At 46.4% G+C, this 23,527-nt stretch overlaps 1 protein-coding gene across 2 annotated transcripts in view; it reads right to left on the bottom strand.

Moving 5' to 3' along the window:
* FLRT2 (fibronectin leucine rich transmembrane protein 2) overlaps positions 1 to 22,901 on the bottom strand; it is a 97,839-nt gene extending 74,938 nt beyond the window's left edge. The window contains exon 1 of one of the 2 annotated variants that reach the window (XM_077323408.1): positions 22,388 to 22,901. The gene's annotated coding sequence lies outside the window, so the exon portion shown is untranslated. Of the gene's footprint in view, positions 1 to 18,555; positions 19,325 to 22,387 lie in introns of those variants that run through there. The other variant, XM_077323409.1, reaches the window with a different exon arrangement.
* Between the last annotated feature and the right edge of the window lie 626 nt (positions 22,902 to 23,527).

Here is a 23,527-nt window from a genome sequence, read left to right as displayed (position 1 = left end):
CTGAATCATAACAGTTTTAGAACTTTTAATGGACATGCTTCTGTCCCCCCTCCCCTTCCCAAGCAGCAGTATCTCCACTGCTGGAGACATAGGGGAAAGTAGAGCACCCACCAAGCAGCTGATGATGATAGGTGTATTACCCCCTCTAGTTGGCAAGAGTTTTAAAGGCAGCAGTCAGTGCGCTGAACAGCTGATGATAACAGGGGTCCTACCCACCTCCTTTAAATCCCTCTCCAGTTCACAGCTTGTCTGCATTTAAAGGGAAAAGCCAGCACACTGATTGGCTGATGATGTTTGGGGCTCTGCCTGCTCCCTTTGAATCCCTCCCCAACCAGAAAGGAGTGAGCAAGGAACATCATTATCAGCTGTTAGTGTATGTTCCCCCCCCCCCACCTTCTCAGGTGCTACCTGAGAAAGTGGGGTAGGGATCATTTAAACAGCCAAATTGTGTCATCTTGTTTCAAACCATTCAAATGCAGGCAATGGGTGGGTCAGCTCGAATGAGCAATAAAATTCCCGAGTCAGCATTGATTCGGGCACTTTGGTTTACCAAAGCCAAACAGCCCATGTCTAGTCCCAAGTCTAGCTTTGTAACTTTGGATGCTTTGTTACTTTGCATGCTTTTGTAGCAAAGACCCTTTCCTTCAGGCCACTGAGCATAGCTCAGAAGTGGAGTACATTCTTTTTGATATCCACACTCCATCACTGGCATTGACACTTAAAAGAACCTCACCTAGCAGACCTGGGAAAATACCAGGGCTTGGGACTCAGAAGCACTGTTAGAGGTCACGGGGGACACTCCTGAGCCAGAAGGACTAATATTCATATTCAGTGAAAAGCAGATTCACCTGTCTGTAGGAGAAGATGGATAGTTTTGCTCTGCTTCCCTAATGGTAGTATTTAGCTTTAGCTGCTGCAGCACATTGTAGCCCCTTAACTGAATTTGTAAAAGTGGCCTTTCAGTCCCTTGGTTCCTCCATCCCTGCTGTTTTGAAGAGCTGCTGCCTAAAAGGAGTTTGTTCTGGGTGTAAAGCCCAAGGGAGCCACAAAACTCTATTTTCATCCCTCACCTTAACAGCTGTCCTCCCTGACCCCTCTGCCTGTACGGGGACCTGACGTCTCTCAGGATTTTAATTATACCGCAAGAATGATTCCCATCTGTGTCGGGCAGGCATTATTAGATAATGAGCAAGGTACTTAATCCACATCACTGCATAATGTGTATTGCTAAGCATACATAAAAGGGAAATAGGGATCTTCGTTGGCTATTCCAGCAAGCAACTGTACACACCCACATAGCATACATGTACAAAACACGCCCAGGCCTACTCACAAACTACAGCTTCATTCCCAATGTAAAATTTATGATCACCCAAATGAATACACTGGAAATACTAACTGTATTGTTAAACAAGGGTCATGTAAAGAGAACAAGCTTAACTGCTATAATCGGCATGCAATATACTCCTTTACATTGTCCACATACATCAAATTCCAGAACAGTGAAATCAAAATGGCCGTCTCTTGAATTGCTCTCCCCAAAAAGAAACACGGAAACAGTACCTGTGAACCTGTCTAAATTCAAATGCGCACAGAAATGAATCTCATTCTGGCATAAACCAGCCTCATACAAGCCATGCAGATGCAATGTCTCTCCATCGGTCAGTGAAGTCATGGATCAGGATCCCCAATATGGTGCCAATGGGAACCATGGAACCTGCCTACACTTCTCCTGGTGCCCACCAAGTATTTTAAGAAAGTGGTCAAATCCAGGCCTCTGATTGGCCATTAGAGATATAATTGGCTGAGCAGATTTAAAATATATATATATATTGCTTTGGCATTAGCTGCCACTACCACACCAAGCTCTTCACTGTGTAACCAAAGATAAGCTGCGACAGCCATTTTGTGGCCAACAACACCTTCTGCAGCAACCATTTTGTGTCTGCACCCTCTACATTGTTCCAGAAATCCAAAGGTGCCCATAGGCCCCTATCATAGACACTGCACTGGTTTCCTAGCCCATGCAAAGTGTCATCAATGTGATGACACCACTTTTGGTACACAATAGAAGTGGTGTTACTTGGTGACGCTGGCCTAAGCTGCCTCCCCTCATCATTGGTAACAGCGGCCTAGGCCTCCAATCCCTTGCCTCACCTGATCAGCAGTGGGGGAGAGGATCTGGGGCTACAAGATACCCTGCCACAGCAGAGGGCTGACAAGACAACCATACTTTGATGAGACTGGGCTAGTCACAGCTATTCAGGCTGCAGCCGAAGATTAAACACCTCCCAAACCTGGAAGGAAGTCATGGGGTGTGTCTAGCTACAATTTTACCTCCCCAGAGCTATGTGCCTCTTGCAAGAAAAAAAGTATTTAACACACTAAACCCAATCAGTTCAAATTTAATGCAGACTGCCAAATGTCTACAGCTGCATCGATAAAAGCCATTACGCCGGCAATCTTTTGACACAGCAAGACGAAAGTTGGCCCAGTAAATTTCTTAGAGCCTTATTATACATCCATGATGATCAAATGCCCATGCGGAACAATGCACGTGCTGGGGGGAGGGACAGCCACAAAATATATCATGATGCTAAGGCTCTATATTTGATGGGGGGGGGAGAAGGAAAAAACAAGTGAAAATATTAAAAGGCCCCTTTGCAGTGAGCAGTTTAGCTAGGTACTGAGCATGCAGCGAAACAGCATGATCAGCACAGCAGAACAGACAAAGTTCGATCAATATGGGGCGGACTCAAAACCAGCCCTGCTATTAGGCAAGGGAAGGTGGGCCATCTCAGATGGCTGGCTCATTATTAAAGGGCAGGGAAATGACTGCTATTTATACCACCATAGGAGAACCTCTTGGAGGTTTTTTCTTTCACCCAAATGCATCAAACGCTATACCAAGGCTGACAAGGGGCAACAGCTGTGCAAACAGGATATTTGGCTGCTAACATGTCAATAGGGATGACAGTCCCCCAGTGAGACCTGGAGATCCCCTGGTATTGTACCTCATCTCCAGGCGACAGAGATCAGTTCTCCTGGAGAAAATGGCTGCTTTGGAGGGTGGAATCCATAACATTATGCTCCATTGAGGTTCCTCCCTGTCCCAAATCCTGCCCAATCCCAGCTCCACCCCTCCCCCCAAAGTTTCCAGGCATTTCCCACCCAGAATTGTCAACCTTATAAGTCAAATTGGTGCATTCTGCCTGATTGTTCCCTTTGACTCAAGATTGCAATTAAATAGGAACACACACACCCCTATCAAAAAAAGCCATATAAATTTGGAAGACTTTTATCAACATCTATAGAATGTCAGAAGAAGCACAGAAAAGTAGGTAAAATGAATATTATTTCTGTGGGTAGATGGATTCTGCATATCCCTACCAAGCCATAATCATCCCCTTCTTTTACTGTCATCACACAAACATACACAGAGATTAAGAACTGCGGGTGTTTGTGCTGTACACTATAGGAAAGAACTACAGGGGGAAAGAACTGCTACCTGTAGTATAGGCTAATGGAAGCAGATGCTTCTTGGATAGCACAGGGCAGGGGTAGTCAAACTGCAGCCCTCCAGATGTCCATGGACTACAATTCCCAGGAGCCCCCTGCCAGCGAACGCTGGCAGGGGGCTCCTGGGAATTGTAGTCCATGGACATCTGGAGGGCCGCAGTTTGACTACCCCTGGCACAGGGTGTATGGGTATACACTTCAAGCTTCTCTACTTCATGCTTTAGTGACTGCTCAGTGTCTCTCCACAAACTGGTAGACTTCATTTTATACTGGCATTGTTTATTGGCCATATTTCTATAACACCCACCTGCTTTCAGTAAGTGCTTTCCCCCAATCTGGCATCTTTCTGGATCCACTGAGAAATTAAACCTTGCTGTTAGCAAATATCAAAGGAAAGTTAACTATTCCAAGGTTTGTCTCTTCTCCTGGAAAATTATTTCCCCCCACACATGGCTCCGTGCTCATTTTAGTCTGATAAAACAAATCTGAGATAAACGTTCACTCAGGTTACTCTGAAACACTACCTAGTTTTGAAGGGTGGCACAATAAATAATAATAGTATTAAAAAATACCCCACATATACTGTTTTCAATCTTCAAGTGGAGGCTGCAGTTCTTCTGTAATTGCAATTGTTCTCCCCTGGAGAAAATGACAGCTTCTGAGGATGGGCTTTTGTCATATGGGCTCATGGTAACTGTAGTCCATTGACATCTGGAGAGCCACAGTTTGGCAACCCTTGGACTATACAGTATCACATCCCTGTTGAATATCTTCCCTTCTCGAAACATTGCCCCCCCCCAGGCTCCACCTCCAGATCCAAGTCTAGACTCCATATAACTCTTACTTACCTCCCCCCACCCCAATAGTTCTGGTTGACCCTTTATATGTGGAATGAAGATTTTCTGTCATGCTATGGAAACTCTGAACTGGTTAGCCAGTTTGTTAAAAGGGCTTGCTATTGATTAAAATGTTTTCCTGACCTCTGAACTAAGCTTGGATATAGGCAGAAAGGATGTTTGAGTCAGTCAAATGTTGCTGACCTTCAAACTGAAAGCTTGAAGCTATGAACCATACTCCAAATATCAAGGTAACTAATGCTGTTCTATTCTGAGTTACAGTTTATTCTCAGCTGGTTCTGACCAAAATTATATCTAGTTTTTATAATGTACTTTTACACTTCACACATACAAAGGTGTATCCATTCAACTTACAAACAACTAAGAAAAATAAATACATCAGCAAAACCCGAGAGGGAAATACCCTTTTCTTGATGAGAATTTCATGTTATGCTACACACATGGCAACCTGGGTGAATGTGCATACAGTCATTTTAGGAATGCGTGAATGCAAAGTCATTCTGTTTTTGTGCCCAGGCCCCTCCTTGCCTTCTTGGGATGTTTAGTGCTAATGATTTAAGCTTTCTTTCCCTCCATTAGGGAACATATGAATGTCTGAGGATCAAAGTCAGGATTACTGGCATTCAGATGGGGGTCTGGAGTCCAAAATTAGATCTCCAGATAATGGAGATTCCCTGAAGAAATTGGCTGCTTTGGAGGGTGGCGTTTTATTGTGTTGAGGTCTCTTTCTCCCCTCCCGTCCCCAAGCCATGCCCTTCCAAGGTTCCACCCTCAAATATATAGGAATGTTCTAACCTGGAGTTGGCAACCCTAGAAGGATGAATTTGGAATGCCTAAATTACACTGTTGAGTTAGTGGGAAATATTTTGATTACCTTGTAATGCTTAGAACATATAATGTAATGCTTAGAATGTATGTTCCATTGAGCTCCTTAGAGGAAAGATAGGATAAAAATGAGAAAAGAAAACACTGTGCTGTATTCTATTTTATCTTGCAAAGAAATGCGGGAGAAGGAAGAAAGATGAAAGAGTTTGTATCATATGATTTGAACTGGCACCAAATCACAAAATCAGGACTGGGTCTCCTGTTGTGCTCTCAACTAGAGCAAATTCTAATATCACTGTGATTCTATAACTACTTACACACTTACAGCATGGAAGCTGGAACTTATCTGCAAATTTGACAGGTAGAAATTTTTTCCAGATTGCCTCTGGATCTTACATTTGCCCAAGTTGCTGAACTTAAAAATAAATAAGGTTAAAACTATGTAGTGTTTTGAGAACAGGGTTGCCAGCTCTGGGTTTGGAAATACCAGGGGATTTAGACGTGAAGCCTGGGGTGGTAGAGGTTTTGGGAGGGATGGGACCTCAGCATATAGTCCACCTCTCCAAGCAACCATTTTCTCCAGGGGAGCTGACCTTGGTCATCTGGAGCTCAACTATATTGGTGGAAGTTCTCCAGGTACCACCCAGAGGTTGGCAACCCTGAGAATGAGATGGTAAATCATAATCAAGATGTATAGAGTAATGTTTTCTTACATTTCCTTGCATGCTTTAAACTAATGGAATTTGGGGGTGGGATAGAATGCCCTGTACTTTTTAATAGGGCATGCTACTGGATTCATTAAAATATCTTACTCTCTGCGGGCATGGGCCTTTGACCATAAACCCTTAATACCAACATCAACCCTGTCTTTCTAGTATGGAGAAATTGCCTCTAGTATGCTACTTTGATTAGAGTTGCTTTTGAGAATGGCATACATAAATCATGATATAATAATTTTAAATGTTTATTTATACCAAAAGTATTCAGGTTTTCTGACAGCAGCCTTTCTGTACTTTCCACATTATTTTGTTCCGCTATTAATCCCTTCTGTGATTTCTAAGAATCTATGTTTTCTTTGGTTTTACTCTAGTCATTGATTATATGTAGTTATCTGGTTGGGATGTGGCCTGGGACATCTTGTCCTAAACCCAGATCTCCCCAACTAAACCATCATCCTGAAGCTTGTAAAATATTATTGTTTATGAGATGGCTGGAAGGAAACACTAAAGAGCCGAGAGTCATAATTAGAATTCCAATACTTTTGATCCAATAAAGATTCCATCAATGTCACAGAGAGATGAGTAGTTGTGAATTGTGGAGTCATCATGGCCCATACAAACTGATTTATACACTTACAACATTGGACAAATGAAGGGCAAAGAATCCGTGCCAAACAATTCCAGCAAGACAACTCCTTACTTATCCTTCGGCTGGCTGCCGAAAGTGCACAGACGCTCTGGACTCAGCTGTTTCACATTGCAGAGCTTGGCCAAATAGCTGATGCTTCTGTCCAATCCATCTACATTTAGACAAACTGCTTCCTTATCGGTAAATCCAAAATCGTATCATGTAGGATGTGTGTGTATCTGCTGATAAGATTTTTGTTGTTGTTGTTTTTGCTGCAAGAAAACAGTATCTGGGCAAATCAACAAGACTCCCCCCCCCCTTATCCCCCTTGCCAGAGATGCTGGCAGTAATTCTGAACACCTAATTTATTCTGGATTTATAAAGGTCCTCTATGCAGAATGCAGAGCTTTTGACATTTATATATTCCTTCTTGAGAGATACACTTTTATACACAGAATATTTTCATTAAAGGGTGCAAGGATGTGGCAATTAAAAACCAACCATGTGGTCTGCTGCAAACGCTAAGAAGAGTTTATCTGTACATGGCACAAGAAGATCCGCAAACTCTGCTCCAAGGCATTTTAGTTTTTAAGAGGAGAGATGTCTACTGTGTCTTTTTATTGCTCAGCTATTTTCCACGTTGTAATAGTGGATACTTTTCTCCCTGAGTAAAGACTATTATTGTGCTACAGATCACTTCTAGAGGAGGCAGCAACTGAAATTAATTTCATCAAACGGTGAAAGTTATTTCTCAAATAAAAAACAGATTATTACAAGCAAAGAGGTGTTCTTCAATTTCCTAGTGAACTGTGGATCAACTGTGGGAAAGGGTGGCAAAAGAGAGGGGTTTCCATTGAGCATTTTGGCTAGAAGCCAAAGAAAGACATTACAAAACTCACTGTTAGGCCCAGATTGATCAACTGCAAAGAATTTAGCTATTCTGTTCTTTTTAGCATGACTGTTGCCTTATCTGCACTTCTGCTTTGAAGACAACCCATATAACCTTCATGGGGAAGGCACTGGAGAAATGCAATGTTTCAGAACAAGCATACAATTGCACATAAAGTAAATAACCAGGCACTAAAGAAACTGATCAAGATTGCAGGGAGAAATATCAACAACCTCAGATATGCAGATAATACCACTCTATCGGCAGAAAGCAAAGAGGAACGAGTCTCTTGATGCAGGTGAAGGAGAAGAGTGCAAAAGTTGGCTTGAAACTCAACATCAAGAAAACGAAGATAATGGCATCCAGCCCTCTCAATTCCTGGTAAATAGATGGGGAAGAAATGGAGGTAGTGACAGATTTTATTTTCCTGAGCTCCAAGATCACTGCAGATGGGGACTACAGCAAAGCAATTAAAAGATGCTTGCTCCTGGGGAGGAAAGCTGTGGCAAATCTAGACAGCATCCTAAAAAGCAGAGACATCACCCTGCCAACAAAAGTGCATCTAGTCATGGCTATGGTTTTCCCAGTTGCAATGTATGGCTATGAAAGTTGGACCATAAGGAAGGCTTTTGAACTCTGGTGCTGGAGAGGACTCTTGCAAGTCCCTTGGCCTGCAAGGCGAACAAACCGGTGAGTCCTAGATTAGATCAGCTCTGACTGCTCCTTAGAAGGCTAGATCCTGAAGATGAAACTGAAATGGACCTACTCTTCATATTCTGATCCAGTAAATAATATATTGGGAGGATGTGTCTAAATTGGTAAAGAACCATGTAATATGGATACAGGCCATTAATATGTTTGCTTGGTACTTTTTAAGCAAGTCTCAACCAAATCTGTTTCCTTCTTTATTGTCATCAGGATTATTATTAATGATGATGATATGCAGAAATTTAAGGAAGGGGACACAGGCTGATAAGTGCTTGTAAACAGGTATATGCCAAAAGTCCTAGATCAGGGTATAAATTAGGGTTGTCTATCTTGGGAAATTCCTGGAGATTTGGGAGAAGGGTCTGTGTATGGAAGAGCTTGAGAAAAGAGATCAGCAAGGATGCATTACCATATAGTCTGGCCATTTTCTCCAGGGGAACTGATCTCTGTAGTCTGGCAATTACTGTAGCAACTATCAGCACAATCCTTTAAAGAAGTCTGCTTGAGTCTTGGAGACAAGGGAAGCTTAGCAGCTCTTAGAGCTTTTTCTATGCTCAGTCTTCCATGAGCCCCAAGTGGCTGCAGCCAGAACTGTATCTCATTAATATTTTAAAAATAAAAGGGGAGGACTTTGGGCAGAAGGCAGCAGGACAATGCTGGCTACAAGGACTCCTTTCAATGGCCTTCCTTAAGCTGCTCCAGGGGTAGACCACCCCTCTTTTGGTATGTTTTAGCCCAACATGGCTTCTCATTGAGCACTGGAGATTTACTGGTTCTGCATATTTTATTTATGTCTTTATTGATCTATTTTAGACCCACCAGCAGTGCCACCATAGCACAAGAATCTTTATGAGTGAAGACAAGCTGTGGAAGCCATTATTTGGCTAGTTCCGTGGCAGCCCACTATGCTGTATCAGAATTCCAAAAGTACCTGCAAGTTCAAAAGGTTTGAGGGCCCCTGGGTTAGATGAATACGTAATGCTTCTGCTGTTCCTCCCACAAGCTATTCCCCATTGTGTGGACTTTTAAATGGTTGCTAGCCTCCAGAATTCTCCCAGAATGATGAGTGAACTCCAAATGACAGAGATCAGATCCCCTGGAGACTTGGCAACTTCATGAGGTCCCTACTGAGCTCACTCCTGCCCCAGTTCCATCCACAGATCTCCCCAGATCAGCTCAGAGTTGACAACCCTAAACATGGGAAGATCCAAATGCAACCCTCCCAGTCAGTTAGCAGTCCTGTGGGGACTGGATATGGATTAGGACTGGCTGCAGTAGGGAAGAAGAAGGTATGCAACAGTTTCACTCGCACATGCTTTTGCCAATGAGAATTGACTCTGTCCCAAACATACTTTTTTAGCCCTGCAAAAGGGGTGGGGGGGGAGCAAGCAAAGACAAGTTACATGTATCCCCCCCTTACAGTTCTAGTTATAACAGCATGGGAGTGGTGAGTCTGTATGGGGAGAGGGGTTAAACTGATCCAAATTGAGGTTCCACGTGAGTGCTTTTTGACCATAAATGTCTCTGACAAGATCACATCATACCTATCCCAGGGTCTGACTACATTTTGCCCTGAATACGGAGTAGATAAGGATGCTGTTACATAGAATGTACATACAATCACTGGATCCTGTTAGTGCATCTAGAAGATCACACATCTAATAGCAAGATCTACACTAGAATTGTGCCAAGAGAATGCCTATTCCCTCTTCTCTGGGGCATTTCCTTGAAATGCCTATCCATCTATTTTAACAGAAGCTTGCACTTCTAGTTTTAAGCTTGCCACTGCATTCCCAATTAATATTAGCTCTGGCACAAAACAAAGCTGATTCCTTCACACACATTATTTTGACATATGAAAGGCTGTTCAGCAGAGATTTTATCAATACGGTAAGCTGTAAAAACCACTGAAGCCACATTTTAAAATGCCAGTTTCCTAATTTTTGTTTGTTTTTCAGGCATCAAAATATGTCAAAGCTTTCAACTGTGCACATGTGCATGGCCAGACACACATATATGCACATCACCTTCATAATCTTTTATTAACGTTTTGGACTGTCAGCCTATGCCCTCAGCTGTCAATTGCTCTTAGTTTGTTCTTAATTCCCATCAGCATCAGGGAAATTTGATCCTGCAATTGCTCTAAATACATCATTTGTGCCAACTGAAATGGCTTGCTTTTTAAGTATTAGAACAGAAGTCCACAATGAAAACAAAAATCATGCAAATGGGCAAGTGCATTTATTACTAGTTTGAGAGAAACTGATCTAACACTACCTAGTTGAGATATGACAGCTTTAGATAAGTTTCTCTCTCAGCTCATCCCTCATCTAAAACACAGATTTAATTATACTCACCTACCTTACACGGTTGTTGCGAGGACTACAACAGAAGAAGGTATGGGAAGCATTTTAAATGTCTGAAAGATATGGTGTCATTCTAAGCAGAATTGCATCCATTACAGGCCCACAGACCTCTGCTTGAGAGTTGCACTTCAAGCCTTATTTATGATCAGCGACTTGGAGGCAGGACAGAGTTGTGTGAAGACTGGCTTGATTGCTTGGGCCATCTGGAGATGTTTGCTCTGCAAATGCCTTCTGTAAGCCTGTTGTACACCAAGTCAATAAGGATTTCTGAATTGCATAGATGGCTCTCTGGAAGACAGATGGCCCCATTTTTGAAACAGGAGGTGTTAGACTTGGTAGCTGTTCTGTACCTTCTAGCATTGAGCTTTTATGATTAAATTACTATTGAAATAAACATTTAAGTCACTCTGAGTTGTTGTTGTTTTTTTCTTTTTTTGTTCTCCTTCAAAAAAAGCCAACAGCCTACACTTCCCCAATGTCATTAAATAAAAGAGAGGGAAATCTGGGTGGGAAGCTCTGTTGTCAGCCTCCCTAGTTAATCATTGTCCGCCTTGAATCACATCCTCCATGAATCTAGTCCAGAGGACAGCGTATTGCTTCATCCACTGAGTGCCGATTTACATAGCCAGGGACACCTGTGTTCCCAGTCAAAGGAGTGGGCATCCTCAGCAAGGCAAGGCCAGATTTTCCTATAGGCTAACTAGGCTTCAGCCTAGGGCCTCAAGATCAAGAGGGTCCTATATTCCACATTTTTTATAAAGGTTAGTACCAATCACAACATTTTTCATTTAACATATTGATATATACCACAGTAATTATGTATTTTATTATCTCTCAAGTAATTTACAAACTTAAAAATGGGAGGTGAAAGGGCCATATAAGTGGAATAGCCTAGGGCCTCTTTTCATGTAAATCCGGCCCTGCAGGTAGGACATAAATAAGCCATCCTGTTCATATGATCCTTCTCACAAAGCAGAGATGCATACCAGATCACACACCCTAGCATACAGGTAAGCGGAAGGATGTACATATAGCCATTCCCCCACTGAAAAAGAGTGGGTAAGCATATTGGGTCACATTTTTTTTATTTATTGTTTTATTATTTAATTTATTATTTTATTTATAGCCCACCACTCTGAGCCAAGCTGGCTCCTGGTGGGTTACACATTTAAAACCCCAGTAAAATGCTCTATCCCATCCTGACAACCAAAAAATCACCCTTTCCCAGTCAGCAACTTTCTAACCTACTGCCTCAGGGGATAGATGGTAACAGTTGGTCATCGGGGGAATGGCTGTTGCTCTAGTCAATGGGGGGGGGTACGTCTAATTACCCTGGCCTCCCTCAAAGACCTGGTGGAAGAGCTCTGACTTACAGGCCCTTTTGTACATTCAGTACATTTTTATTCTCTCTTCCCTTAAAGTAATTCCATCCCCCCCCCTTCATTTTATCTGAGAGGGGCACAAAAAAACAACAACACGGCTAATTTGAATCTATCCTGTGAGGGAGGTTAGACTGGGAGATAAGTACTCACCCAAGGTCACCCACTGAACTTCCATACTGTAGTGGGGATTTGGACCCAAGTCTCCCAGTTCCTAATATGACCACCACTCTGGCTTTCTTTTTTCCATGAACAATCTAATAGAAACTGTTTTGCTCTACTCTCCATTAAAAGATAGTAACAGCAATATGCCCTGACCTAGATCGCCCAGTCTAGCCCAATCTCATTAGCTCTTGGAAGCTAAACAGGGGTGGCCTAGCTCGTATTTGGAAGAGAGACATCCAAGAAATACCCGATTCACAACCCAGAGGCAGGCAGTGGCAAACCACCTGAAAACATCTCTTGCCTTGAAAATCCTATGGGATTGTTGTAAATTGGCTGTGTCTTGATATCAAAACACAAAACAAAAACAGCCATACGCTGTTTGGACCTTCACCTAAAACACACAGCAGTGGTGCTTTGCGTTGTTTGTAGTGTTTAATAGCTAATGTGGCTTTGTATTTGGGCCACATACCAGCCGTGGAAGTGTGTCTTTTCTCATAGATAAGAACACACACACACACACACACACTGGGTTAATGCCCCCCTTTGATCCAACCATTAAGGCTGGATTATTTCCTTCCCTGTGACCCACGGCTGTCCCTTTTGTTCCTGCTTATGTGAGTGACATGAGCCACCAGCTGCAGTGGGGAGTGTCGCTCTTGGCACCATTAACCCATGTCTGTCCTGATAAGGTACTGAATTTAGTTTCCATTCTGGGCTCTGACCTTTTACATGGATGCATCATGTGCAAGCAGTTTACCACGGCTACTTTCAGAAACATGCCAAGGATCTGGTTGTCTAGAAATCCCTGAGCAGACAGGCCATGACATGTTTTGGGGGAGGAGGGGGGAGGCTTTTTTGCTTTGCTCCTACATTTCTTGTCCTCGGTATTCAGTGGAACATTATTCAAAAGCTTCTGTATAGATCTGTCTCATATTGAGACCCAGTGCTGTACAGTAGCTTTGAGCAGTCCAGAAGTAGATTCAAACCCATACTTTGCCACAAAGCTCACTAAGTCACCCTGGCCTAGCCTACTTAGCAAGGTTGCTGGGAGGATAAAATGGAAGGGAGAAAGTAGCTATGGCCCTGAGCTCCTTGGAGGAAGGCTGGCACAAAAATGTAATAGACATACTACTTTCTTCCTCAGTTGTATTGCTAAGTAGGAACTGTTTCACTGACCTTAAGATCGCTGCAAGCCAAATCAGTGGCCAGAACTAATTCACTGTAAAGATGAAAATGAATTTGCCGGAGAGTGAATATTGTTTGCCAATGGGGTTTTGTGGGGAGGGAAGACAACTGCTTATAGTGGATATACAAACTTTGCAATGAGGAATACAAGACAAATCTTTGGATAGGTTTAAAAAACATTTCGAGAAGTGGATTGATTAAATGTTCACAGGAACGTAGTATATGGTCTAAAGCAATGCAAATCCATTTTTCAAACGCCCCATTGAAACAGGCTCCCGACAGGCAGCAGGACAACTCCTGATTTAGTTTCTAACAAATTATGGCAACAATTATTCATACAACTTAATTTATCCTGGATAGTGCCACCATAGGATATGGAAAGCCAGCCTTTGCAAGTTTCCAAGGCCAGAAATGAGAGAGAATCACCAATAAAATATCTTGACACTACAAATTCCTTCGACAGGCACAGGTCCCCCATGAACGAGAGCTTATCAGGATCTGACTCTTTAATTATCATGACTATTTAAAGGTTATCACCCTCAATACGTTTGCAAATCATTTCCCTTTATGTTAATTTCTGTGACTGTGGTCCTTAGCCCATAAACTGTCACAGGGAATTACTCTATTAATTTATCAGCTGACTAGCTGCCCAGTGATTAATAATTATGAAGGATTCAAGAAGTCATGTCGGAATATTTGTTGTGACCTTTTGAGGACTGATGGGGGGGGTGAGGACAATCCATAAGGTACTGAGCACCTTTCATCTTCAGAGAGATGACAGGATATGTGTGGACAGGTACCAATGCATAACGGGGACAGAAACTGGAGGACTAAGTCCATGGCATAACCCTTACAAGACACAAGACTGGAATACATTCAAGGAGCCCAGTTGTAACATGAATGTTGCCTTTGGATTTTTTAGGAAAGGTTCAACAGCAGACTCTGAACCAAGCAGGGGTTTTCAAAATTCTGCACTCTTCCCTGTAGAACAACTCCACTTAAATCAGGCTAAATGGGAGCAAACAATTTGGGAACTGAAGCCTAAATCTCAACAGGCAATTCATCTGAATGCAGGATAGGTTTGTATAGATCTGTTTTCACCAACGAGGTATGAATTCTTCAACTGACGTGCAGAAGTCCAGAATCAGAAGGGTCTGGCTTTAAAACAAACAAGCAACTCAGATCAAAGCCAATATAAAATAGGCAGGGGGGCTTTAAACAGCAGATCTGGAAACACAGAATGCTTTCTTTTTGAAGGAAAAAATAAAGATGTTTTACAGATTTCTGTATGGACCACTGCATTTTCTGTAATCCTTAACATGATAAATTTGTTCTAAGAGCTTACTAGAACTGTGAATTCAAAAGGGTCAGATCAGGAGGAAGAATCAAAGAGAAATAAAGACCATTTGCTGCAAAAATTCAGAAACAACCAAAGAACAGGAAGATCCCAAAAATTTGGGCCACTTACTGAAAATACATTGCCCATTGTACTAGTTGAGGAGGTTATACTAGAATACGGAACTGGAAGAGATTCAGGAAGAAAGAACCTGGATTCCTCCCTCCCTTTCCCATAGATAACATTTGCCTCCAGTTTTGTATGCAATTATTTTTATGATTTGGAAAAAATTGAAGACAAGATTCTTCTATTTCTTTAAAAAAAAAAGCTGAAGAATGTGTCTGTAGGTCAGACTCTGCTTGGGGGATGGAGTTGGATGCAATCAGTCTCTGCTGACGTCTGTTCCTCAGAATAGCCACTGCAGATTTAGTTCATTTCTCTACCCCCCCCCCCCAAAATGCATGAGTCCTTCAGCTCTTGTAATATGGCTTTTAAAAAAAAATCCTCCAAAGACTTAGTTCTGGACAAAGACTAACCAAAAGAAACCATCAGCTCCCTGATTCTACCATATTCCCTGGCACTAATGCATCAGATATCATCTGGAAAATGTCAGACTAGGCTATTCCCTTAATCAAAGCAATGTAGTTATTTAAGCCCTCGATTGATAGTCACAATAATTAACTATAACATGAAATATGGTTCTGGATACAAGTAAGAGACAAATTAGTATTAGAAGGCTGGGTTTAATAATCATCTAAAAGGGACCATCTGTTAATAACAATCCTTTCTCTTGATCTCTGACATGCATTCACAATATCAACACAGATGGATCTTGAGGCTGTTATTACTAAGAGTGCTCTGTTCCTACAGTAAGCAACTGTATATCGTTTCAGTATATGCATCTCAAGTACCAATTTTTATGTATCTAAGATAAATCGGCACACTTTGGATTCAGCACAAGCCACTGGATAGACCGAGCTCCATTCTATCTCTTGGTCAATGCATTAGTGAACTCCTAAATCCATTGTCTGAATCAATTTGGTGTTTCTTTCAATTAACAACAGGAGTGAGTTAATTTAATTTGTTTGAATTTGCTGCTAAAATACCAGGCCCTGCTGAAAAACAGTTTCAGAATGCAGAAAGCAATTGGATTAGACTATTAAAAAATCAAAGGAATTCAGATGTTGGATTATTTGCTTTCTACATTTCAATACACTTTGCAGTAGAAAAGGAGAGGGTTGAAGAGGAGAGAGACATTCATTGATTGTATACTTCTCACAGATAGAGGTCACTAATGGACTGAATTTGAATCACTGACTGAAAAACCACAAAGTTATGTGAAAGTAATCTAGTGAAAAATGAACTCACTTTGAGATTAAAAGCACCGGGCACAGAGATGACTAAAACACTCTCCTTCATGGAAACAAACAATGTTATCTTAAGAAGAACCCTTTCCTTCATCTATAAAGTGCAGCAGAATTTAACCTGTAGTTCCTAATCTGCTTGGACACTCCTGCCTGTTTTCAAACAAGTAGACCTACATCTCCGTTACCAGGGAAAGGAGCAAAGAAACAAACCAGCAAAGACACAGAAGATTTGCTGCTCTATTAAAATTTACATTCCTGATTTGTGCCTAAAACCATCCAAATGCTCCCCCCCCCCCCAAAATGGGTGGCGATGGGGTTGCTGCTGGCTGAGAAGACTTGCTTTATATCAAACTCCTCAGCATACCAGGATATAATCTTGATTTATAGAAATGGCTATAAATTAGCAATGATTTATAGCAATGGGGCAAATTAAAATCAGAGACTTTAAGTAAAATGCAGATAAAAAACACATCCTGATCCTAACCTTCCACATATACGGATGTTCATGAATGAGAAAATCTGCAATAGAGTCTGCTTACAATCCAGCGATTTCTATAAACCCTGCACTTCTGAAGAGCAGTGTCCGCTGCACTGACAATCGGCCAGTTTGCCAGCAAGCCCTGGTCACAATGGCTGGGTCCACCTGTTGGCAGCACTCAGCCTCTACCTTGCTATTTTAAAAAAAAAAAAATATTTCCATACCACCTGAAAATAACCAGGTCAAGCTTTGAAATGAGATCAAGATGCATGTGTATTTAATTCCATGCCTCCAGAGAGGGCCTGTGGGAATAGGTTGAAGGAAAGCTAATCCAGTTCACAGAATGAAAGAGCAGGACACTTGGGAAACTAACAGTGATGCAGGTAAAGTAAAATGGTCCTGGAGAATCAGAAATGACTGGGAAGGGGGGGCATCTCACTCCTTCCACTGGAAACCAAGCAGAGAAGTAGAGGGTGATGGTCATCTTATCTTAAGGCAAACATAATATAAGTGCCCATGTCCTATCACACCTAAACAGAAAGGGCTAGTTGTACAAGGAATCCATCCCTCTATGCATCCTTCATTGAGAACAGCTACTGCAATTTTTGAAAGAAAATGAATAGCAGTCATCTCAGAAGACTTATCTGCCATTTTTGTTGCTAGATGTATAGCCGCCACAGCCAACAGCAGCATCAATCCCACCCTGGGCCTTTTCTTCTTTAACTATAAAGGTAGTCAAGTCTGAGGGGGAGATAGTGAAAGGGAGATGCTGTATACACCTTCCCTTAAGGGCCTATACTTCTGGTGTTTATGTAATCCAGGATGGATTACTAAATGTCTTCAGAGAAGACTTCTTTCCACCAGCCACCTAGACCATGGTGGCTGAATATGTGAAGGAACTCCATGAGAGTCTTATCCAAGAGTGGATTAAGTTAGGACGGATTTGATTAGGCAGTCAGTGGATATACCTGACTGGTCAGAGTGTGTGTGCGTGTGTGCATGTGCACACATGCATGTGTGGTTACATACTTCTTTGACACCCCCCCCCACCTAAACCTCTGCCTCTCTTCTTCCTTTCTTGCCCTGCTAAATTGTATCCTTCATGAGAGCACATTAAAAAAATAAATAAATCCAGGAATAGGAGAGATCTCATCAGCGCTTTCAATATGCCAACACAGGTTTGGGGCTTTTTTTCCCTTTTTTTTCTTTTTGGAATTGTGCCTTGGACTTTATTAGCTTATTGTAAGCTTTAAAACAGATTTCCTCCATTAAAATTAATTAAAAGCGCCTGTTGACTGACTCTCATTCCAGAGAAGGCTGATAGCTTATCTCTGAGTTTGCAGCTTTTCTTACAAATTTTATGTTTAAAAAAAATGCGTGCTTTATCACACACTCTAGAAACCTTTCAAAAGCTGGGCTAGACCCCCACCCCACCCCACCCCACCCCGCTTCCTTTTTGGCTTCTCCAGAGTCACCATTTGTCTGACCAGCCGATATGAGACAGGGCTGCTGCCCATTGAAGAGCCTCCAAATCCAGTTTCTGCCTTCACCTCCCCCCCCCCCATAACCATCTGCCTTTATGAAGCTATTGATCGACGATGTTTGATGGGAAAGTGAGGAAGAGGGAGGCGAGTAGCCGTTGCCCCCCCCCCGGCGTCGCCTCCACCGGCCTTCCCCGGGGCTTGTCAGCAGCCCTGACGAAGCTGGGGTCCCTGCCCAGGCCGCCTCCAAGTTATCTTTGTAGCCGCACAGGAGCGGCTCCCGAAGCTCGCGTGGGCTGCGCCGGTCTCAAGCCGAGCGAGAAAACGGACGGAGGCGACATTTCGAAGCACTGAGGGGCCGTCGGCGAATGGCGTCGGAGCGAAAAGGCGCGCGCGAGAGAGAGAGAGGTCCTTTACCTGGCCGTGCTGTCGCGCCCTCCCCTCAGTCGCCCCCCGCCACCCACCCCCGGGCGGCCCGGGACGGGTCTGCCTGCGAGGCTGGCACGGGCACGCGCGCCCCTGCCTGCGCCAGGCGGCTCCCCACCGAGGCCGTCTCGGGCGGCTCGGCTGACTAACTTTCTGTCTCTCCGGGGAGGGGAGGGCTGAGGCGGGGGGTGAAGGGCAGAGGGGAGCCCCCGAAGCCCCCGGGGTACCTGCAGGCTCCTCGGCCAGTCGCCCTCCTCCGGCTCGCCTGGTAATCCTCTCGGCGCCCCCTCCGGCGACCAAACTTTGGCAGCCTTGGCGTCGCCTCCGGCGCGGCGGCCGTTGCCTCGGGCGATATCCAATGCGGGACAAAAATGCAGCCGGGATCCCCGCCGCTTCCTCGGCCGCCCCTCCGGCGGGTGCCGGCGCTGGTTTCTATGCCGCCGCTGCTACTGCTGCGGAGGGATCCCTTCACTTTCTTGCGCCTTCCTCTCTTACAAGGTGGCCGCGGCGGCGGCGGCGGCGGCATCCTCATGCTCCCCCGCGCTCCTCCAACGCGCCGCCCAGAGCTCCGGCATCCCCGATCGCCCCCTTCCCCGCCTCTGTCGCCCGCGCTCCGGGGACGCCTCCCAGGCGAAGGCGGCGCGGAGGTGCCGCCTGTTCGCTCGTTCGCTGTCAGTTGCCTCTCGGTCTGGGGGGAGCCGCCGCCAGGCTTCGCGGCGCGGAGCAAACGCCGGCGGGCAGGTCCCGGGGAAACCTCGAGCAGCAGCAGCAGCCCATGCAGACGTGCCTGCGTGTGTGAGAGTGCCGGTGCGCGCCTCCCTGCCCGCCTCCACCCGGGGCTTTGTAGGTTGATCTTCGCAGTAATGAGGTCTCCAATCTGACTATTCCCTGCTAATGGAAGCCGTGCCTTTTTTTCCCCTCCCCCTTTTCCTTGCCTGACACCCCAGGGAGATGTTTACAGTAATGAATTCACTTGATAGCCATCGCTCCCTCGCTCGGCTCCGGAGCCCCTCCCACCGGTCGAGTTTCAAGAATGCTTGGAAGGCAGGGCTGCAACCTGAAAGCTTTCCAAGAGGCAAAGGAGGGCTGGGGGGGGGGGCTTCTTCCCCTTCCCTCCCCCTCCTTTAAGAAAAAAAAAAACTTTAACCCACCCTTCGCCGAAAAGATCTCCGCCCAAGCGGCGCGTCTGCCTTGGAGGATATTTAGGGGCGCGCATCTATCAGACAGAATACGGGAAAGAGTCTCCTGACAGGCAGCCTCGGAGCTCCGAAATCCGCCTGCGTTCTGCCCGGGGCTCGCGGGCGGGCGCGTGTGCGATTAGCAGCTTTAATTGCCCCGATGCAGGCACTCTGTCAAACCTTCCCAGCAGACGAGGCCGCTGGGATCCCGGACGCCCTGCCCAACAGGTTCCCAGCCGGCAGCTGGGTTTGTTTGGGCTTTTGGTGCCAGAGAGCAGATGGAGGCAGAGAACATGAAAGGAATAAACTTCCCTGGCTGGGATCTATTCGTGATAGTTGCTAAGATGGGGACCGGGAAAGGGGGGAGGGGCACTTCACCTAAAGGGTGTGCTTTCACGCGAACTTGAAAATGCACTTCTCAGTCTGGGACTATCCAATCAATACATAGATCAGCCGATTTCCCCACGGGGAAGGAAGGGGTCTGTTTTCTGTTATTTTGACTTTTCTAAACTGCTGGAGAAACCCACGAGTATTTATCGCCACATGTCTCCCTGCCGCAGATATACATATATACAACCCCCCCCCCCCGGCATGTGGCATAAACCAGAAAGCCATTAAAAAGGGGAGGGCGAAAGGCGAAGATTCAGAGTTGGAAATGGGATGGGACTCCCGGCCTGTTTTGATAGCTCTACAATCCATTGACATTGCTATATTCTGTGGGTGCTGTTACAACAGAAAGAGAAAAAGGTTGTATCAGCTGGATCTTACTGGTTAAAATATACATTAACCAGACTGCATGTTTTACATTATTTTTAGCGCCAAGGGTGGAAGAAAATTGGTAAAACTGATCAATGCCATGTGTCCAATAGAAGGGTTAGGGGGAGATTTTTTTTTTAAGCATTTGAAATCCTGTAGGGATTTTCCATTCCTCTCCCCGCTGACTTCTATTTTATGACCATCTGGAGTTCAAAACCGGAGTCAGTTGACGCGGATGTCTCAATTTTATTCTAAATTCACTGAAAAGTGAGCTCCCGGGGCTTTCACACGTGCATTTTCATCAGCAGGATGAAAGTGATGGATTACCATGGGCAAACGGGCCCCCTCCGAAACAGACATCATACCAACGATGGAGGGCTCTTTCCCTCTCACGCGCCAAGTCTTTTCAGACGTTCAGCTGCCAATCAAGTGCACAGGGATCAAATACAGAGCACTCAAGTGATGCGCACACGCCTGCGCGAGCCAGGCCTAAATCCTGCTGGCTGCTCCAGCCTGCAGGTAACTGGAGCGAAACGCCTTGCCTACGCTAAGCGCCTCGCGGAAAACCTCCTTCCTCCCCGTCCACACGTATAATCATCCCCTTCTCTTTTGCCTTGGCCAATTGGCTTTCCGCGTTCGCTGCAATGCACTGAAAGGCGGAGCGAGCCGTTTCTAAGCGGGCCTAAGGCTCTCCCAAGCCAACCCAGCTGCAGCAGAGCAAAGGGAAAGGGGCAGTGAGTCCCAAGGGAAGGCGGCTTGCCGGGCCTTTCTCAGCAAGGCCTCCTCCCCAGAGGACCCTCTAGACCTGCACTTCTTCCCGCAGCAGCCCCCTTGGCTCGTAGCTGTCCTCGGATCCGCGTGGGGATCCATTACGCCGGCCTTCACGCTCGCGGGACAGCGCGGCTCCAAGCCCCTCGTGGGAGCCTAGAGGCAGGGCCTTCCCCCGACGAATGAGTCCGCTCGCCGCGGAGGCCCACAATCCCCTGGGGAATCACCCCTGATCTGACCCTGGAGGGAAGAGATCGAGGCAGCGAGCCCAGCCACGTCTGGAGCGGAAGCGTTGTCAGGCCGGGAGAACTGGCAACCAGAGGCGAACCACAGCGTGAACCCGACGACCAGGGCCCGGGAGGGGGTGCCGTTATCGGGGCGGTTTCCTGGGGCCTTCGGAAGAATTCAGAAAAGAGCCAGGCTCCAATGAGTTAAAACAGCCCTTGGGAAGAGCGAGAGAGTTTGCAAGCAGCACCCCTCGCCTGCGAAGGCAAGGAATGACTGACGGTCGGGGGGATAAGAGGGGGCTTTGTTTTCTTTAATGGTGTGTTCGGGTGCGGGGGGGGGCGCTAAAGGGGTGGCTTCCACAAACGAGACCGAATTTCTCCAGTTAATTGATTCTGGCTGCTAGGGAGACAATATGTTCCTGGAAGTCGGTCCCACTGAATAAAATGGGACTTAATAGGGGCAGACCCGTTTAGGCTTCCTCCCCTCTGCCCCCTCCCCCCCCCCCCATGATCTTATCCCTGCAGCTCGATTTTTCCTCCGGGCCTAGGTGTAAATCTCGCGGGCCTCGACTGATCTTACTCCCGAGTAGACGTTGCCGGACGGGAAGCCGCGCAGTGCAAACAGGTGGAACGGGCGAACGAATGGCTCCGATCGCCGACCGTCTCCGAAGCGCGCAGGCAGCAAGACCTCGTCCAGTTCCACGTGGATGAGCGGAGCGGGACGGAGGCACTGCGAAGATGCGCGCCTAAACCTGTTGGCTGGGAAATAGATGCCGCCGCAGGATCCACCTGAGCGAACACCACCAAGCCGGGTCTGCCCGCTGAAAGCCGGACGGTAGTGCCCTGCGGAGAACCGACTCTGCAGAAGGGGCTGCAGGATGGCTGGCAGGCTGGCAGGCGGGCGACTTTCCTGCAGAGAGGCGACCCTCACTGCCTGGAGAGTTTCCCCAGGTGCCCCTCTCCCCTTTTCCAGCCACGCAGAGCCGAACCTACACGCATCTCATTCCCCCTCTGCAACTTAATCCCGGGAGGCAGCAATGCCCCGGGTCCCTTTCCTTAAAAAAAGAAAGAAAAAGAGGCAGATGGCGAAGGGCAGCATCTGCCGAAGGCGCAAAGAAGCCGCTTTTTACCTGACGAGACAGCCGGGGCTCTTCCTTTGGATCTCACCCAAACCCCACTGGGTCAGGAAGGTGGAGAGGGAAGCAGCCGGATTCCTGCATTGTACTGATTTAAGGATCACCGCCAAGGCCTGGCTTTGTTCCATAGCTGGCAAGCGCCCCGATCCTCCTCATAATCACCGCCTTCCCCCGACTAGAGGAGTCCCTCTCCCAGAGGGCGACGAGTCTCCGTCCAGCCGGTCATCCAGCCCAGATGCGCCAAGAGTGGAGGGTTTTCTTTCTTTCCTCCCCAAAGCCCCTCGGGGGGGGGGGGCGTGAAGGGCGAGGGAAGCGAACCTCGGTCCCCGCCGCAGATCCCGGACGGCGAAGGGCTCGGGCAACGAGACAGACCCCGCGGTGCCTTCCCAGCTTCTCCAAGCGCGGGCGGACGGATTTCAAGCCAGGAGCTGCAACAGCAGCGGCGGCGGCAACACGCAGCGTCGCCCGCCCTGAACAGCGCCTTCCTCGAAACTCGACCGTCTAGCAAAAAAAAAAAAAAAAAGGGGGGGGGGAGACGGGAAGCAGCCGCTTAACCCTTTGCGGGCGGGGCCGCTGGGAAGAGGCGAGCGGCTCCGTCCCTCCTGCTGCCAGCGAGAGGTTTATGTTATGGCTGGCCCCGGAGTGTCTGGAGGGGAGGCTTTTTTGGAGGGGAAGCGCCCGCAAAAGGACACAACCCCGGCTTGGGGAGGGGGAGATGAGCGGATCAGCTGTGCCTATCTCTTTACAGGGTTGCGAATGAATGAAGGGATGAATGAATGGATGAATGAAGGGGGGGGGGGTCGAGCCTGGAATTCTCCCAGACTTAAACGCTGTTTCTGAAAGGGGGGGCGAGCATTCACCTCCTCTTTGGCGGGGGTGGAAGTTGAATTCTGCACTTTTAGTCCGCGACCCCCAGCTCTCTACTTTCGGCTTCTGTCCTCCCAGTGGAGAACCAAGACGAAGGTCGGCGGGCGCTGCGTCCGTGTGTGCGTGACTCAACCACTGGGGGAGCGTGTTTTCGGGGGTAGCACAGCGACGGGCTCTCGCCTCCTCTGGCGCTGCCTCCCTGCCGCCACCTGGAGCGGAGCTTGGCCCTCGTGCTGCTTTGCTGCTTTGCTTTCCACCCACGAGTTC

The sequence above is a fragment of the Paroedura picta genome, chromosome 2 (assembly GCF_049243985.1).
Source record: "Paroedura picta isolate Pp20150507F chromosome 2, Ppicta_v3.0, whole genome shotgun sequence".
Classification (NCBI taxonomy): Eukaryota; Metazoa; Chordata; class Lepidosauria; order Squamata; family Gekkonidae; genus Paroedura; species Paroedura picta.
This window is presented reverse-complemented; position numbering and strand designations above follow the sequence as displayed.